Source organism: Arachis hypogaea, chromosome 3 (assembly GCF_003086295.3).
Source record: "Arachis hypogaea cultivar Tifrunner chromosome 3, arahy.Tifrunner.gnm2.J5K5, whole genome shotgun sequence".
NCBI lineage: Eukaryota > Viridiplantae > Streptophyta > Magnoliopsida > Fabales > Fabaceae > Arachis > Arachis hypogaea.
Genome location: NC_092038.1, coordinates 49988443 through 50002578, shown reverse-complemented (window position 1 = coordinate 50002578; position 14136 = coordinate 49988443). Strand labels below are relative to the sequence as shown.

Genomic DNA, 14136 nt, shown 5'->3' with positions numbered 1-14136 from the left:
CCTTCCTCTGAGGCATCCCATTATTCACGGAATTCCTCTCAGAAGTGTACATGAACTGGTTATTTACAACCATGTCAATAAGTTCTTGAGCTTTTGCAGGCGTTTTCTTTAGGTGAATGGATCCACCTGCAGAATGGTCCAGTGACATCTTAGAGAACTCAGACAGACCATAATAGAATATATCCAGAATGGTCCATTCTGAAAGCATGTCAGAAGGACACCTTTTAGTCATCTGCTTGTATCTTTCCCAAGCTTCATAGAGGGATTCACCATCTTTTTGTTTGAATGTGTGAACATCCAATCTAAGCTTGCTCAGCTTTTGAGGAGGAAATAATTTAGCCAAGAAAGCCGTGACCAGCTTATCCCAGGAGTCCAGGCTATCCTTAGGTTGTGAATCCAACCATGTTCTAGCTCTGTCTCTTACAACAAAAGGAAAAAGCATGAGCCTGTAGACTTCAGGATCTACTCCATTAGTCTTTACAGTCTCACAGATCTGTAAGAACTTAGTTAAAAACTGATATGGATCTTCTGATGGAAGTCCATGAAACTTGCAGTTTTGTTGCATTAGAGCAACTAGTTGAGGTTTCAGCTCCAAATTGTTTGCTCCAATGGCAGGAATTGAGATTCTTCTTCCATCAAACTTGGAAGTAGGTGTAGTATAATCACCAAGCATCCTTCTTGCATTATTGTTGTTGGGTTCGGCTGCCATCTCCTTTTCTTGTTCGAAAATTTCAGCAAGGTTGTCTCTAGATTGTTGTAATTTAGCTTCTCTTAGTTTCCTCTTCAGAGTCTTTTCAGGTTCTGGATCAGCTTCAACAAGAATGCCTTTTTCCTTGTTCCTGCTCATATGAAAGAGAAGAGAACAAAAAAAGAAGAGAAATCCTCTATGTCACAGTAAAGAGGTTCCTTATTATTAGTAGAAGAAGAAAGGGGATAAAGAAAGGAGAATCCAAACACAAGGGTAAGGATAGGGGTAGTGATTTGAGATGAAGAGAGGTGAAGAGAGGTGTTAGTAAATGAATAAATAAATAGGAAAAGATGAAAGAGGGAGAAATTTTTGAAATTAAATTTTAAAAAGGAGTTAAATGATTTTCAAAAATTAAAGGAAGAATTAAAATTAAAATTAAAATTTGAAATAATTAATTAATTAAAAAGAATTTTGAAAAAGGGGTGAGATATTTTCGAAAATTAGAGAGGGAAAAGTAGTTAGGTGGTTTTGAAAAAGATAAGAAACAAACAAAAAGTTAATTAGTTAGTTGAAAAAGATATTAAAATCAAATTTGAAAAGATAAGAAGATAAGAAGTTAGATAAGATATTTTGAAATCAATTTTTTTTAAAAAAGATATAATTTAAAAAGATATGATAAAAAGATATGATTAAAAAGATATGGTTGAAAAAGATTTAATTTTAAAATTTTAAAATTAATTACTTAACTAACAAGAAACTAAAAGATAAGATTCTAGAATTTAAAGATTGAACCTTTCTTAACAAGAAAGTAACAAACTTCAAATTTTTGAATCAATCACATTAATTGTTAGTGTAATTTTCGAAAATCATGAAATACTATTAAGAAAAAGATTTTTGAAAAATAATTTTTTTTGAAAATAGGAAAAAATGAAAAAGAATTGATTTTTAAAAGAGATTTTGAAAAGATAAAATTTTTAAATTTGAAAATTTGACTTGACTTGTAAGAAACAACTAATTTTAAAACTTTTTGACTAAGTCAACCCAAATTTTCGAAATTTTTGAGAGAAATAAGGAAAAGATATTTTTTATTTTTTTGAATTTTTAATGATGAGAGAGAAAAACATAAAAATGACCCAAAACATAAAAATTTTGGATCAAAACACAAGATGCATGCAAGAACACTATGAATGTCAAGATGAACACCAAGAACACTTTGAAGATCATGATGAACGTCAACATATTTTTGAAAAAATTTTTGATGCAAAGAAAACATGCAAGACACCAAACTTAGAAATCTTTAATACTTAGACACTATGAATGCAAAAATGCACATGAAAAACAGTAAAAGACACAAAACAAGAAAACATCAAGATCAAACAAGAAGACTTACCAAGAACAACTTGAAGATCATGAAGAACATTATGAATGCATGAATTTTCGAAAAATAATGTATAAATTTTAAAAAACATGCAATTGACACCAAACATAAAAATTGACTCAAGACTCAAACAAGAAACACAAAATATTTTTGGTTTTTATGATTTTATGATTTTTTTGTATATTTTTTTTGAAAAAAACATATAGGAAAAAGAGAATAAGAAATTCAAAATTTCTAAGAAAAATTCCAGGAATCTTTCAATGTTAGCCTAAAGCTCCAATCTAAGGGTTGGGCATGGCTTAATAGCCAACCAGCTTTAGAAGATATAAATCAGGCATGCAACAGCTGATATTTCATCCAACACCATATACATACCCGTTATGTTGACAAGTGGAAGCCTCAATCCAAAAGGATTTAGATATGGCTTTACAGCCAGTCAGGCTTCAACATGCTTCATGAAACACTAGAATTCATTCTTAAAAATTTAGAATAATTTTTTTCGAAAACAGAAGTAAATATATATATATATATATATATATATATATATATATATATATATATTTGAAAGATTTTTGAAAAATTTTTGAAAATAAAACAAAAAGAAAATTACCTAATCTGAGCAACAAGATGAACCGTCAGTTGTCCAAACTCGAACAATCCCCGGCAACGGCGCCAAAAACTTGGTGCACGAAATTGTGATCATCAACAATGGCGCCAAAAACTTGGTAGCGCTCTCAACGTGAATCACACTTAGTCACAACTCTACACAACAAACCAGCAAGTACACTGAGTCGTCCAAGTAATACCTTACGAGAGTAAGGGTCGATCCCACGGAGATTGTTGGCATGAAGCAAGCTATGGTCATCTTGTAAATCTCAGTTAGGCGGATAGTAAATGTTATGGAGTTTTTGAATAATAAATAAAACAGAAAATAAAGATAGAGTTACTCATGTAATTCAATGGTGGGAATTTCAGATAAGTGTGTGGAGGTGCTTGTCCCTGTTGGATCTCTGCTTTCCTACTGTTTTCCTTCAATCCTTCTTATTCCTTTCCATGGCAAACTGTATGTAGGGCATCACTGTTTTCAATGGCTACATCCCATCCTCTCAGTGAAAAAGGTCCAAATCCTCTGTCACGGCACGGCTAATCATCTGTCGGTTCTCGATCATATTGGAATAGAATCCCTTGATTCTTTTGCGTTTGTCATCACGCCCAACAATCGTGAGTTTGAAGCTCGTCACAGTCATTCAATCCCGGAATCCTACTTGGAATACCATAGACAAGGTTAGACTTTCTGGATTCCCATGAATGCCGCCATCAATTCTAGCTTATACCACAAAGATTCTGATTAAGGAATCCAAGAGATATGCGCCGGTCTAAGGTAAAACGGAAGTGGTTATCAGTCACGCGTTCATAGGTGAGAATGATGATGAGTGTCACGGATCATCACATTCATCATGTTTAAGTGCAACGAGTATCTTAAATTAAGAACAAGCGGAATGGAATAGAAAATAGTAGTAATTGCATTGAAACTTGAGGTACAGTAGAGCTCCACACCCTTAATCTATGGTGTGCAGAAACTCCACCGTTGAAAATACATAAGTGATGAAGGTTCAGGCATGGCCGAATAGCCAGCCCCCAAAACGTGATCACAGGATCAAAAATACAATCCAGGATATCTAATACACTAGTAAAAAGTTCTATTTATACTAAACTAGATACTAGGGTTTACAGAAGTAAGTAATTGATGCATAAATCCACTTCCGGGGCCCACTTGGTGTATGTTTGGGCTGAGCTTGATCTTTACACGAGCTGAGGCTTATCTTGGAGTTGAACGCCAAGTTGTAACATGTTTTTGGCGTTCATCTCTGGTTCGTGACGTGTTTCTGGCGTTTGACTCCATAATGCAGTATGGAGCTGGCGTTGAACGCCAGTTTACGTCATCAAATCAAATCTCGAATAAAGTATGGACTATTATATATTGCTGGAAAGTTCTGGATGTCTACTTTCAAACGCCGTTGAGAGCGCACCATTTCAAGTTCTGTAGCTCCAAAAAATCCATTTCGAATGCAGGGAGGTCAGAATCCAACAGCATCAGCAGTCCTTTGTCAGCCTTTTATCAGAGTTTTGCTCAGGTCCTTCAATTTCAGCCAGAAATTATCTGAAATCACAGAAAAACACACAAGCTCATAGTAAAGTCCAGAAATGTGAATTTAGCATAAAAACTAATGAAAATATCCCTAAAAGTAACTAGATCATACTAAAAACTACCTAAAAACAATGCCAAAAAGCGTATAAATTATCCGCTCATCACCTTCCGAATCAACGCCCAGTTTACCCATCTCGCTAATTTAAATTTTTCAGTTGCCTCTTTCTTCTTTGCCTGGAGTGACTAAGAACTTGCGATAATGCTATATTATTCAAGGTGGGTTACTATCTATTCCTTAATATACAAGCATACCAGTAGCAATCAATGGCATGATGCATGAGTCAGAAACTTGGGAGTTATTTTGGTCATTTTTCCAACAGGAACTAGAATAGGGAAGGGGGCAAATCTGCTGCATTTATTGTAAGTCAATTGATTAGAAACCTAAATTGTTCAATGCTATGAGGGTGAGTAATTTATAACTCCACGTTACACCCATAGAATTACTAGCAACATATCAAGCCATATTATTATCTATCAATTAAACCCACAATATAATGGTACATTAGTTCAATGAGTAAACACTATACAAGATTAAAAGAAATTAAGTAAAAATTATTTTTTTCTTAAGGGAAGGAGAGTGTTCAAGGCTTAGCTTGATTTGATTTCACTTTACCACACATATTGCATCACTTCATGTCCAACCTCAAAAGATGATGTTGATGCTTTCGTACCACAGCCTAAATTGTTCAAGCCACATAATTGTCTATTATTTATACCCACCAAATAATGGCACATTAGTTCAATGAATAAACACATTAAAAGATTAAAATAAATTAAGTGAAAATTATTTTTTTCTTAAGGGAATGGGAGTGTTCAAGGTCTGGCTTAATTTGATTTCCCTTCAGCACAGGTGTTACATCACTTTGTGCCCAACCTCGATAGATCATGTTGATGATTTTGTGCCATAGCCTTTCATATGGACGCCTACTTTTCACGTCTCTTGGAGGTAACTTTTTCAATTTCCACTTTCTCCTGTGGCTGGCGAGATGAATAACTTTCGATAATGCTATGTTATTCAAGGTGGGTAACTATCTATTCGTCAATATGAATGCATAGCAGCAGCAATCAATGGCCTGGTGCAAGAACCAAATACCGGGATTGGGATATTTTAGCCCTTTTTCCAATAGGCACTAGAATCGAGAATGTGGTAAATCTTCTGCATTTAGTGTAAGTTAATTGATTATAAACCTAAATTGTTCAACGCTGTGAGGGAGAATGATTCCCATCTACTCATTACACAAATAGAACTACTAAGAACATATCAAGCCTCATTATTGTCTATCATTTATACACACCATATAATGGTACATTAGTTAAATGAGTAAACACATTACAAGATTAAAATCAATTAAGTAAAAAATATATTTTTTTAAAGGCAAGGAGAGCATTCGAGGCCTGGCTTGATTTGATTTCACTTCAGCACAGGTATTGCATCACTTTATGCCCGACCTCAAAAGATGATGTTGATGCTTTTTTAAAGGCAATGAGAGCATTCCGAATTGACACCCACTTAACTCATCTCCCTAATGTAACTTTTTCACTTGCCTCTTTCTTCTGTGGCTTGCATGATGAAGAACTTGCGATAATGCTATGCAATTCAAGATGGGTGACTATCTATTCGTTAATATGCAGACATACCAGTAGTAATCAGTGGCACGACGCAAGAGTTCAAAAACTGGGAATGGGATATTTTGGCCCTTCTTCCAGTAGGCACTAGAATCGGGAAGGGTCCATATCTGCTGCATTTAGCGTAAGTCAATTGATTACAAACCTAAATTTTTCAATCCTATGAGGGTGAGTAATTTCCATCTCTATTTTACACCCATAGAATTACTAACAACATATCAAGCCACATTATTATCAATCATTTATACCCACCATATAATGGTACATTAGTTTAATGAGTAAACACTTTAAAAGAATAAAAGAAATTAAGTCAAAATTATTTTTTTTCTTGGCGGAAGGAGAGTGTTCAAGGCCTAGCTTGATTTGATTTCACTTCAACACAGGTATTACATCACTTTATGTCCAACCTCAAAAGATGATGTTAATGCTTTTGTGCTAGAGCCTTCTGCATCAACACCCACTTAGCCCGTTTCCCTAATGTAACTTTTTCAGTTGCCTCTTTCTTCGGATGGCATAATGAAGAACTTGCGATAATGCTATGTTATTCAAGGTGGGTGACTATCTATTCGTCAATATGCAGGTATACCAACAGCAATCAGTGGCACGATGCAATAGTCAGAAACTGGAAAAAAACGTATTTTGACCTATTTTCTAACGGTCGATTTGGGAAGGTGGCATATCTACTGCATTTAGCGTAAGTCAATTGATTACAAACCTAAATTATTCATTGCTACGAGGGTGAGTGATTTCCATCTCCACGTTATACCTATAGAACTACTAACAACGTATCAAACCACATTATTGTCTATTGTTTATACCCACCATATTATGGTATATTAGTTCAATAAGTAAATACTGTACAAGATTAAAGAAAATTAAGCAAAAACTTTTTTTCTTAAGGGAAGGGAATTGTTCAAGGTTTGGCTTGATTTGATTTCACTTTCAGCACAGGTATTGCATCACTTCATGCCAAAACTCAACAGATGATGTTGATGCTTTTGTGCCGCAGCTCTACATTGACACTCACTTTGCCCATCTCCATTATGTGACTTTCTCAGTTGCCTCTTTCTTCTTTTGTTGGCAAGATAAAGAACTTGTGATAATACCATGTTATTCAAGCTGGGTGACTATCTATTTGCCAATCGGTGGCACCGCGCAAGAGTCAGAAATTGAGAATAAGATATTTTGGACATTTTTCCAATAGTCACTAGAATTGGGAAGGTGGCATATCTGTTGCATTTAGTATAAGTCAATTGATTACAAACCTTAATTGTTCAATGCTGTGAGGAAGAATGATTCCCATCTACTCGTTACCCACATAGAACTATTAAGAACATATCAAGCCTCATTATAGAATATCATTTATACCCACCATATAATGGTACATTAGTTAAATGAGTAAACACATTACAAGATTAAAAGAAATTAAGTAAAAATTATATTTTTCTAAAAGAAAGGAGAGAATTCGAGGCCTGGTATGATTTGATTTCACTTCAGCACAGGTATTACATCACTTCGTGCCCAACTTTAAAAGATGATGTTGATGGTTTTGTGCCGCAGCCTTCCGAATCAACCCCCACTTTACCCTGTCTCCCTAATGTAACTTTTTCAATTGCCTCTTTCTTCTTTGGCTAGTGTGATGAAGAACTTGCGATAATGCTATGTTATTCAAGGTAGGTTACTATCTATTCATCAATATGCAGGCATACCAGCCGCAATCAGTGGCACAGCGCAACAGTCAGAAATTAGGAATGACATATTTTGACCCTTTTTCCAATAGTCACTAGAACTGGGAAGGTAGCATATCTACTGCATTTAGTGTAATTCAATTGATTACAATCCTAAATTGTTCATTGCTATGAGGGTGAGTGATTTCCATTTACATGTTACACCCATAGAACTACTAACAACATATCAAGCCACATTATTATTGTCTATCATTTATTCCCACCATGTTATGGTACATTAGTTCAATGAGTAAACATTGTACAAGATTAAAATAAATTAAGTAAAAATTATTTTTTTTCTTAAGGGAAGGAGAGTGTTCAAGCCTGACTTGATTTGATTTCACTTCAACAAAGGTATTGCATCACTTTGTGCCTAGCCTCAGCAAATGATGTTTATGCTTTTGTGTTGTAGCCTTACGCATCGATGCCCACTTTGCCCGTTTCCCTTATGTAAAATTTTCAATTGCCTCTTTCTTCTTTGGCAGGCAAGATAAAGAACTTGCGATAATGCTATGTTATTCAAGGTGGGTGACTATCTATTTATCAATATGCAGGCATACCAGCTGCAATCAGTGGCACAACGCAAGAGTCAGAAACTAGGAATGGGATATTTTGGCCCTATTTCCAATATGCACTAGAATCGGGTAGGTGGCATATCTGCTGCATTTGGTGTAAGTCAATTCAATACAAACCTAAATTGTTTAATGCTATAAGTGTGAGTGTTTTCTATCTCCATGTTACACCCATGGAACTACTAACAATATATCAAGCCACATTATTGTCTATCATTTATACCCACTATATAATGGTACATTAGTTCAGTGAGTAAATACTTTTCAAGATTTAAAGAAATTAAGTAAAAATTATTTTCTTTTCTTACGGGAAGGAGAATGTTCAAGTCCTAGCTTGATTTGATTTCACTTCAGCACAGGTATTGCATCACTTCGTGCCCAACCTCAAAAGATGATGTTGATGCTTTTGAACTGCAGCTGATGAGCAGATATTTTATACGCTTTTTGGCATCATTTTCATATAGTTTTTAGCATGTTTTGTTTAGTTTTTATTAAGTTTTTATAGGTTTTAGTGTTAAATTCATATTTTTGGGTTCTACTATGATTTTTTGTGTTTTTGTACAATTGCAAGTAATTTTTGGCTGAAATTGTGGAGCTGGAGTAAAAGTCTGATACAGAGACAGAGAAAACACTGCAAATGTTGTCTGGATTTGACCTCCTTGCACTTGAAAGAGATTTTTTGGAGCTATAGATATCCAAATGGAGCGTTCTCAACGGATATAGAAAGCTGAATTCTATACCTTTCCAGCAATGTTAATAGTTTATACTTTTCTTTAGATTAGAAGGCCCAAAACTGGTGTCCAATGCCAGCTTCGTGCCCCCTTCCAGGCGTCCAACGCCCACAGAGTAGAGCCCAACGTCCAAACTCCCAGAGAGGATCCCCTAGCCAGTGTTCAATGCTCTAGAGACCTCCTAGCACGTGGATCTCGTCAAAGCTTAGCCTAAACACTCACCAAGTGGGCCCCAGAAGTAGATTTTAGCACAAAAAAGATTGTTTTACCCTTACTAGTCATTAGTTTAGTATCTAAGGGATTAGATGTATGTTATTCAGACATCTTAACATCATTCAGCATTTTTTCGTTTATCACTTTGTTTTTCACATCAGTATGAGTTTCTAAACCTCCTAGGTTGAGCGGAGGAGCACTGCTGAGTCCTATGAACAAATAAAAGTATTATTGTTTCTTCTTCGATCCGTGTGTGATTAATTCAAAGATGTATATTCGTACTTTAACATGGTGAATAGGATGATCAGTGACAATTAGCTCTGTTCATCATATTAAGACAAACGTGTCTGATAAACACCCGTGTCTACTTGGGTTCGTGTGAATACTTCAGTGGAAAGCACTAATCGCCAGCTTGAATCATACATCTCTCAGACGGCTAATCCACGACTTCGTTGGGGACTTCTTGAGACACCAGTTCAGTCAATTTACAGGGAGATTAGGGTCTCTGTGGTAGAGGCTAGAACCCAATGATGCAGCTGATGAGCGGATATTTTATACGCTTTTTGGGGTGTTTTCATATAGTTTTTAGTAGGATCTAGCTACTTTTTAGTATATTTTTATTAGTTTTTATGCAAAAATCACATTTTTGGACTTTGCTATGAGTTTGTGTGTTTTTCTATGATTTTAGGTATTTTCTGGCTAAAATTGAGGGACCTGAGCAAAAATCTGATTCAGAGGCTGATAAAGGACTGCTGATACTGTTGGATTCTGACCTCCCTGCACTTGAAATGGAATTGTTGGAGCTACAAAAATCCAAATGGCGCGCTCTCAATTGAGTTAGAAAGTAGACATCCAGGCTTTCCAGAAATATATAATAGTCCATACTTTGCTCGAGTTTAGATGACGCAAACTGGCGTTCAATGCCAGCTTTCTACCCTATTCTGGTGTTAAACGCCAAAAACAAGTTGCAAGCTAAAGTCAAATGCCAGAAACAAGTTACAAAATGACGTTCAACTCCAAAGAAGGCCTCTACACATGAAAGTTTCAATGCTCAGCCCAAACATACACTAAGTGGGCCCCGGAAGTGGATTTCTGCACTATCTATCTTAGTTTACTCATTTTCTGTAAACCTAGGTTACTAGTTGAGTATAAAAACTACTTTTAGAGATTTATTTTGTACCTAATGACATTTTACATCTGAATTTGTATCTTTGACGGCATGAGTCTCTAAACCCCATGGTTGGGGGTGAGGAGCTCTGTTGTGTCTCGATGAATTAATGAAATCATTTCTGTTTTCTATTCAATCACGCTTGTTTCTATTATAAGATATCCATTCGCACTTCAACATGATGAATGTGATGATCCATTACACTCATCACCATTCTCAACCTATGAATGTGTGCCTGACAACCACTTCTGTTATACCTTAGATTGAATGTTTATCTCTTGGGTTTCTAGTTCACGAGTTTGACTGCCTCTCCTGACAACAGAGCGTTCAATCCGTGAGTCCTGAGTTTTCATGGTATAAGCTAGAACCAATTGATAACATTTCTGAGATCCAGAAAGTCTAAACCTTGTCTGTGGTATTCCGAGTAGGATCTGGGAGGGGATGTTTGTGATGAGCTTCAAACTCACGAACATTGGGCGTAGTGACAGACGTAAAAGGATCACTGGATCCTATTCTAACACAAGTGAGAACCAACAGATGATTTGCCATGTACATGGACCCTTTTCACTGAGAGGACGGCTGGTAGCCATTGACAACGGTGATTCACCAACATACAGCTTGCCATGGGAGGAAACTTGTGTGCGTGAAGAAGAAGACAGTAGGAAAGAAGAAATTCAACGGACAGAGGATCTCCAAAACTCCATCCCATTCTCCATTACTGCGTAACAAGTATTTATTTCATGCTCTTTCACTTTTCACAATTAAAACTAAGAACCACTATTGATATCCTGACTAAGAATAATAAGATAACCATAGCTTGCTTTAAGCCGGCAATCTCCGTGGGATCGACCCTTACTCACGTAAGGTATTACTTGGACGACCCAGTGCACTTGCTGGTTAGTTGTGCGGAATTACATAGTGTGAGTGTAATTTTTGTGCACCAGCAGCATTTTCTGATTCGGAAGATCCAATCTTGTCTGTGGTATTTTGAGTAGGATCATTAAGGAAAATGGACTGTACGCGCTTCACCCTAAAGTAGAGATGGATCCATGCTAACTCTGGGGTTCAGTTCTGGAGGAGTATTGACAACCTCTCAATAAAGGCATTAATCAATTACAGCCTGCCAATGAAGAGATTACTCACAAGCAAAGAAGACAGTAATACCATAGTTAATTCAGAAAGGCTAAGCAACTCCAATCCTTAATTATAACCCTTTTACTGATTTCATTGACAAAATACCTTATTCCCTTCTCTTATATTTCTCTTAATGCAATTAAGCCTCAATCCAACAACTTTTTGATTCCACCTGATTAAGACCTGCAGGATAACCATAACTTGCTTCAAACCATAATCCTCGTGGGATAGACCCTGACTCGCTAAGGTATTACTTGGACGACCTAGTGCACTTGCTAGTACAATTGTACGAAGGTGTGGGAATTCGTGCACCAAGTTTTTGGTGCCGTTGCCGGGGATTGTTCGAGTTTGGATAAACTGACGGATTGTCTTGCTCCCTAAATCAGGTATTGTCTCTCATTTTTTCAAGAGTATTTTATTTTTTAATTTTCTTTTATTTTTTGAACAAAAATTTTAACCTTTTTAAAAAAATATTTCATTTCTTGATTTTTTTAATTGAGACTTTTGATTTTGGTTGCGTCTTTTCTTTTTATATTTATTTTTCTCTTCTTTATTTAAAAAAACAATTAAAACCTTTTTCAAGAAATATTTGTCTTTTCTTAGTTTAATTTGTGTTCTTAGTTTGAGTCTTACCCATTTCCTGTTTTTCAATTCCAAAAATTTTTCAAAATTTTCCAAAAACCTTTTTCAAATTTTTTATTTTCAAGAAACTTTAGCTCTTTTTATTAATCTTTGTTTTTTTTGAATCTTTGTTTTTGTTCTTATTGCAATTTTCGATTTTTGGAATCTTTCTTTCAAAAAATTTTTCAAAAATAGTTTCTTTGTTTAAATATTTTGTCAAATCTTTAAGTTTGGTTTCTTCTTCTTTATTTTATTTTAATTTTTCGAAATTTTGATGTTTGATGCTCAAAAGTTTTAAGTTTGGTATTTGTTCCGAGGGTTACTTGAAACTGTAGGTCGATCTCAGACGAGATCTGCGTGGTGGTCGGAGCTGACATGTCCGACTTGTTGGACTTGGTGGTGTTGCAGATCCTTCGTCACCGGAGGGTGGTGGTACCTGTAAGAGATTCTGATGTTTAAGTTAGCATGGGCTTTGAGTAGGTTTTTTAGTGGAATCAGAGTATGAGTTATACCTGGATGCTTCAGTGTATTTATAATAGTGTAGAGTGACCTTTCTGGGGATAAGGTAGTTATCTTATCTTATCTTTGAGTGGAGTTATCTTATCTTTAAGGGAACCGCCCTTATCTTCCTAGGCTTGGGCTGCCTTTGGACTTTGGGTCGTGTTCCTCTATTTTGGGCCCTTTTTTGGGCTCTCCTAGTATTTTGTCCGATCTTCTTTAAAGAAGAGGTTGGGTAATCCTGACCTGAAGAGGTCGGTTGACTTGTCTTCAGTTAGCCCGGGTCGTACAGCTCGACCCAGGGCATGAATAGTATTCTTTATGTATTCTTGTGTTCTTTAAATTCTTTGAGTCTTGTTCTTGGTGTTCTTGTCAATCTTCAAAGTGTTCTTATTTTTCATTGTGTCTTAACCTTAAAATTTTTATGTTTGGTGTCCCTTGGTGTTTTTCATTGAATTTTTGCATAATAGGGTGTTTTCGATCTAAAAATTTTAAGTTTGTTGTCATTTTGTTGTTGTTCTCTTTCCTCAATTAATTCAAAAATAAAAAATATCGTTTCTATTTTTTATTTTTATTTAACTTTCGAAATTTGAAACTAAAAGTTCAGATTTTGATTTTTAATTTTTCATCTTCTCTTATCTTAGTTTTAAATTTTCAAAATCAAACCTTTTCAAAATAAAAAATCATATCTTTTTCAAAATTTAAATTTCAAATTTTAAAAATTAAACCTTTTCAAAAATCAAATCTTTTTTCAAATCTCTATCTTATCTTGTTGACTTTTTCAAAAATTTAAAATTTAAAATTTAATTTTCAAATTTCAAATCTTAAATTCAAATATCTTTTTTTTTTAATTAGTTACTCATCTTCTCTCTCTTCTTTTTCAAAACTTCCTAACTAACTCTTCTTTCTCCTAATTTTCGAAAATCTTCTTTTCTAGAAATGCTTTGGCCCTTTTTCCAATAGTCACTAGAATCAGGAAGGTGGGATATCAACTGCATTTAGTGTAAGTCAATTTATTACAAACCTAAATTGTTCAATGCTATGAGGGTGAGTGATTTCCATCTCCACGTTACACCCATAGAACTACTAACAACATATCAAGCCATGTTATTGTCTATCATTTATACTCGCCATATTATGGTACATTAGTTCAATAAGTAAACACCATATAATATTAAAAGAAATTAAGTAAAAAAAAATTTCTTAAGGAAAGGGGAGTGTTCAAGGCCTAGCTAGATTTGATTTCTCTTCATCCTAGGTATGGCATCACTTCGTGCCTAATGAGCAGATATTTTATACGCTTTTTAGCATGATTATCATATAGTTTTTAATATGTTTTACTTAGATTTTATTTAGTTTTTATACGTTTTAGTGTTAAATTCACATTTTTGGATTCTACTATGAGTTTTGGTGTTTCTTTGAAATTTTAGGTGATTTCTGGCTGAAATTAAGGAGCTGGAGCAAAAGTCTGATTCAGAGACAGAGAAAGCACTGCAGATGCTGTCTAGATCTGACCTCTTTGCACTCGGAAGAGTTTTTCTGGAACTATAGAAGTCCAAATGAAGCTTTCT

General features: G+C 35.1%; 1 non-coding gene across 1 annotated transcript; it reads left to right on the top strand.

The window, feature by feature from the left end:
- Window positions 1-202: 202 nt before the first annotated feature.
- On the top strand, window positions 203-310 carry LOC112793100 (small nucleolar RNA R71). The gene has a single exon (XR_003197809.1). It is a non-coding gene; the product is annotated as a small nucleolar RNA R71 (small nucleolar RNA).
- The last annotated feature ends 13826 nt before the right edge of the window (window positions 311-14136 follow it).